Genomic DNA, 5,915 nt, shown 5'->3' with positions numbered 1-5,915 from the left:
TAAGCTAGAGTGACGAAAGATATTGTAGCAGAAGATAAAACGAAGTAAGTGACTGAAAAAGAAGTCACTGTTTGCGTTTGGCACGCATTAATGGTTGTCTCAATTTCAAGCGCGGAGATGTTTCTCCTCTTACTCGAGCTCTGAAATGCACTCTTCATCTGAGGAGGTGGACCCAAGTGCCAATTCCTAGTGAACGAAGTATATACAAAAACCCAGTAGGAAATTATTCTAAATGATGTAGAAACAATAAAGATACGAACAAGTGCATAAAATAAAATATAAGAATAAGCAATTTTATTGCATACAAACTTAATTACAGTAATAAAAAATAGTATGAATTTCTTTATTAATTAGCAAGCGTTATACTTTCATACATAACTTTAATTGATTTGATAAAACAGTAAATTATAGGATCTTTATAATTCTAACATCGCTTCATCTAAAAGTTTCGATATTCTTTCAGAAAGAATTTTTTGAATATCTTCTGGTGATGTCACTTCTGAGTTTGGAATTGTAGTCTCCATCAAGTTCGAATCATTAACTAAGGATAACATATGTTTAAGTACTTCTATTGTCCTTGTTAGTACTGTTTGATTATAAAGCATATAAAGTACAGCTGTTAGAAGAACTCCACCAGTCAAAATCTACAAGAAAATATGAGGGGGAAAATGCATATATTTAGTTATTATTTAAGCTTGCTTAAATTTTCTTCTAAATTAATTGTTAAAATTTTTACCAAACTTCAAAAAGAATCTAAATGTAAAATTATAATATTAGTTTAAATATTAATTTTAATGTAATTAAATATCTAAAAACATTTTCAGATTTTCAAATTCTAGAGCCATTCTTATTGTTATAGTTTAATAAAATAAATAATCACAATTCATAAACTTTTTCTCATTCGTTTAATTATTTTTTTTATATTTGGCAAGCTGAATACCTGTTTTATGTGAGGGGTTAAAAAAATTATACTTTCTGTGCTAAAGAATGTTACGAAATCATGCAGAGAGAGAGACTCTTCTTTTTATTATTAAAGATGAAACGATAACTACCATTTTTTAAAATTTGAAAGCTGTTGCAAAAATTTTATATTAGTAAATCGCTCTTTAAGAAAATATTCAATAGTTAAGGATTGAATACTGCCATAACTTCTATACTAGTAAACTCATGCTCAATTAAATCGGTATATTCCAATTTTATTTAAATCAATGGAAATAAGAACAACTTCGCCTTTTTTTTCTTCAAAATTTAAAGTCTAAAATGTTCACTTAAAGTTCTTTTAATTAAATGACTTCACTCAAAGTGTTTTCAAATAATAAAATATTACGAAATTGATGAACGTATATAAATCGTTTATTTCCGTTGGCAAGAAAAGTTTGTTTTTACATGGGAAAATATTGGCAAATATCCCTAAAAATTGTAATGATTCAATAAGCACATTACCGAGCTGTGGCTTCATAGGGATCATCATTCTGACAAATAAACTGATTTTGTTTATTTGAATCGCACTTTTAATCAATAATATTTCATCAGAGTTATATTGGTTGATTAATTGTCGTGTTATGGACTTGTAAAATAAATCAATCATAAATCAGTAAGGCACTATACACTGTAAGAATTGTCATTACAAAATTATGGTAAAATAACCGATAGCAGTCTGTCCATCCAATTAACCGTTAAGTTTACAATAAAGAACATTTTTTATCGTTACAGTTTAGATACCATTTACAACTAGGATGCTTATAAAACCATGAATACAAAATTATATGTTTTTTTTTTTACCAGCATGGTTTCAAAACCATAAAAAAAGAAATTTTAATTCGACATAGGAGCTAGGTTTTTCGTTAGGTAATGGACATTGCAGAACACTGGAATTTCTTAATGCGTTGAAGGGAATGGAGAAAATACTGTGGTGTCAACGCTGGGACTTAAACTCCCTTGCTATTGGCCATGAGACTGACAGACAGGCCCTCTCGGCTATAATACACACGCAGTAGCAAGGAACTAAAGAGCTTTATAAGGTGGCTTAGTTTATACGATAAGATTCCGGTTGTTTAACCGTTTTAGATGAAAACAGTCAATAAACGGTTTTTTTCCACAGTTAGCTGTTTGATTATCATCTTATTTATGGTATGCCTTCATCTATTAAAAGGTATCTCGAGATTGAATCAGGTTAGCATGCCTTTATATACTACTGAATTGATGTTTAATAATTGTAGTAGTAATTACGCCACAATACTCTCCCACTAGAATTTTATCAGGGATAGAATTCGATGAATGGATATCACTAGTTGCTGAATTTGTGAAGGACCGAGAGAGCTGGATTAAGGTCACCGGGTTTAGAGCTTTAGTCATGAGAGCTGTATTAAGATCATGGTTGTGTGTGTGATCTCTCCTGTATTGCTATTAGCAGTCGAGTGTGTGCAGAAACCTTATATGTGTAAATGAGACAGAGAAGCAACAGTGCGAGAAGGACGATGCTGCAATCACAAATAGCAAGTCAACTGTTCAATGTGGACGATCCATCGAAGTAGTCGTGATCATATCACGCCCGAGTCACCAATGATGGGGAAAGATCATTAGATATTTATATAGTTGGTATCGTCTTTCCCCACACTAGCATTATGGTAAGCGATGCAATAATAGACAGAACACGTTTTTACTAAGACAGATCCGAACCGAAAGGTACGTGTCCACGGGAGACTAGTCAAATATATAATAATTTCAGGATCTACTTTTATAGTGTTAAACATTGAATTTTAAATAAAATTCAAAATGAAAGATGTAATATTTAGAAAGAATGATACATCGATATAGAATGTTAATACGGTAAAAATGAATATAATGAGTAAGCTGAAATCGATTGAATGGTTTCTGAGAAATCGAATTTTGAATGCGCGACTTTTCTAAAATTCCATTTCTTAGGAACAATTCAACCGATTTCGCTCACATTTTGTATTTCACGATGTAATTTTAGGTACTTTGAAATGATAAAAAAAGTACTATGCCTTGAAATTCAAAATTGTTTGGACTATTAAAATATTGACAAATATTTAGTTAAATTTATTTTTTGCATGGTATTTTCCTTGGGCGTACGAATTTTATAATTATGCGTGAAGATTTTGCAATTTTCTTTGAAAAGTTCTCGAGATATGACAAAACGTGCACAAAATAAAATTAACATTAGGGGGTCAAAGATTTGAACAAACTATGTGGACCATATTTCCCAAATTGCGGCTACCTCCTATATTTTGGGGATCAGAAATCTTAATCCTTCGAAAAAAGGCATATTTATTCAAATAAAATAAGTTTTTGTGTCGGATTTCGTATTTTAAAATATCGTCTGCACGAATTGTTTAGCATATTTGAGGTCACCCCCTTGAACCATTCAGATTCAGTCCTATTCTAAAAGATCGGATCATTAGGATCAAAAGTTATTCTGGATGGTCCGTTTTTTTTCTTTTGGATCACTGTGCATAATGTATTTTGAAGTCTAACTAAATTCTGTGGCCAAATATAAAATCGAGACCTCAATCGGAAATATGAAGACTAGCATGCTGCCCTACCACTAGAAATTAAACAAAATTCGTCTACCATCTCATTTTGGAGGGCCTGAATTAGTACATCACTATTGGACATCGTTTAAATACATTTATATTGCAAAGTTTTACAAAAAAATTAATATTGATAAAATGTTTTTCGAAAATTGAGGCAATTATCCGTCTCAAATGTCAACTGCATGTCTTAAAATCTTATTCTGCAAAAGGAACATTTTTAATATAAATTAGACAATCCACTAGAGCAATTATTTATTGTTTAAATTCAACAGTATATTAATTTCGCTGGAAAACTTATGGTTTTTATAATCTCGTACCAAATTAAAAAAGCTATTAATAATCCAACAATACAAATCTTAACAATTTTTCAAATCATCATGTAGAGCTTTTGCTGAACTTTCATAAAAATAATAAAATACCAAAACATGATGAAAAAATGAAAATAAATAACACAGAGGAGGGGGGGGAATTGTTTGTTGTATTTATACAAGAGCTTAATTTTGTCGAATTCAGGTGTGGAAGATTTCAAGTATAAAATTAGTCCTCCGCCTAAAGACGCAAATTTTTTTAAATGACATTTTTCACTTTTTTTTGTTCAAATGTAGGCTAAGGGCACTTTTCTATTCGGATCTCTTCAGAATGACATGGAAAATTAGTTCATTATGGGAAAACGCCCTTAGCGGCGTATGATGATACTTCCGGACATGGGTTCATATGACATTTTAATGCTGATGGTGCACCCTTACTTCTCTAGAACTTTGTCGCAACATCTATGCATCCACATGTCATATTTAGCGTTTTGAAGTTTGCACAATTCGAAAAAAATAGACAAAAAATACAGTTAAAAAAGCTTTGTGAGAAAAACCTATTGCAGATTAGTAATCAGGAATACGAAACTATCTAACAACTGTTAAAAAATCTCTTGTAACGGAAAACGAAAGCAATTGTTTCCCTGAGTAATTTATAACAATATAAATCTAACTTCCGTACGAAATTAGTTAAAATTACCACTGCAGCTGAATACAAAATAGTACAAGACATAAAAATCTTTTTTCTTCACAAAATTTGATGAGTTGCCTCCATTAAATCTGATATCAGTTTAACAATATGTAAAAAAGTAAAATAAACTTACTTTAAGGAATATTTTCATGGTTAAACGTGCAAGAAGTACCATATAAGCAATTTTAAAAATAATTTTCCATAAATATTAAGTGACGTACTTTCAAGTTTAACGGAGCAGGTCGTAATTGAAAAATAATCTTTATATTTATCTTAGACAAACGCATGAACGAAAGCTCATAGCGTTAACGAAACTTTTACAATTACAAGAAAACAATTTTCACAACAGGTGAAACCATCATTTACTGGACATGTAAAGATCTTATCTGGGTATATCGCTTTTCATTTTATTTCTTAGTTTCGCCCGAAGTTACTGGAAATAAAATATACAAGACAATAAACTTCATAATAATAAATTCGAGAAACCACGTAGTTTCTGTCCGAAATCATTAGAGGTCCATGGATCAGTGATCAGTAAAACAAAATTAGACTTAAAAAAAAGAAACAATTTAGATAAAAAAAATTAGGGAGAGGGGTATCAGACAACAATAAAAGTACAAATTTGGTGACATGGACCACACGGGCTACCACGTAATGTTCTTCATAGAATTTATCTCACACAACGAATATAAAATAAGTAAATATTTAAATGTGCGCAATAAAGTAGTTTTTTGTTCACATAGTTAGAAATTATGACTGATGTTATCTTTAAAATATGTTAAAAACTGAATCACTTATAGTAAAATTTAAAACAGTGACCAACGCTTAACCCATCAAAAAATTCCATTTCGTTTTTTGCTCATCCCTGAAAGAATTAATATTTGAAAAAACTGTATAAACAACAAGTGTCATCCACTACAAGTTTATTGTATTTGAACTTGAATGAATAAATTAAAAGTATTTTATTAACGATTGAAAATTTGAACAAGGTTTAGGGAGAGCGTGAACTAATAGTAGGAATTGAAAAAGTAAATAAAGCAACACTAATATGAAGAGTTTCACCCAAAGAGCAAGAAACAATTAAGCAAACGAATGATAATAGAAACGGTATGCTTATTGTATTTCAATTTTGTTTGACTATGCAATATTTTTAAGCTGTTTGAATATAAAAATATTTTGAGGTATATTAGACTTAGCAATATTTGTAAACTGGTTGAACATAGAAAAATACTGAAGTTTTTCTACTTAGAAGTATTTTCACGTTGTTAGAACTTTGAAATATTCTGAAGTTTCGTGTACTTAGTTGTACTTGTACTTTGTTTTAAAGTTTTTCGCTCTTAGAAATATTTTCATGTCGAT

The 5,915-nt window shown here is 30.3% G+C and overlaps 1 long non-coding RNA gene across 1 annotated transcript; it reads right to left on the bottom strand.

Annotated features, from left to right (window-relative positions):
• Positions 1-267: 267 nt before the first annotated feature.
• On the bottom strand, positions 268-4,864 carry LOC122272041 (uncharacterized). Its single transcript, XR_006226755.2, has 2 exons — positions 4,690-4,864; positions 268-644 (listed from the first exon to the last, which is right to left on the bottom strand). It is a non-coding gene; the product is annotated as an uncharacterized lncRNA (long non-coding RNA).
• Between the last annotated feature and the right edge of the window lie 1,051 nt (positions 4,865-5,915).

The sequence above is a fragment of the Parasteatoda tepidariorum genome, chromosome 6 (assembly GCF_043381705.1).
Source record: "Parasteatoda tepidariorum isolate YZ-2023 chromosome 6, CAS_Ptep_4.0, whole genome shotgun sequence".
NCBI lineage: Eukaryota > Metazoa > Arthropoda > Arachnida > Araneae > Theridiidae > Parasteatoda > Parasteatoda tepidariorum.
This window is presented reverse-complemented; position numbering and strand designations above follow the sequence as displayed.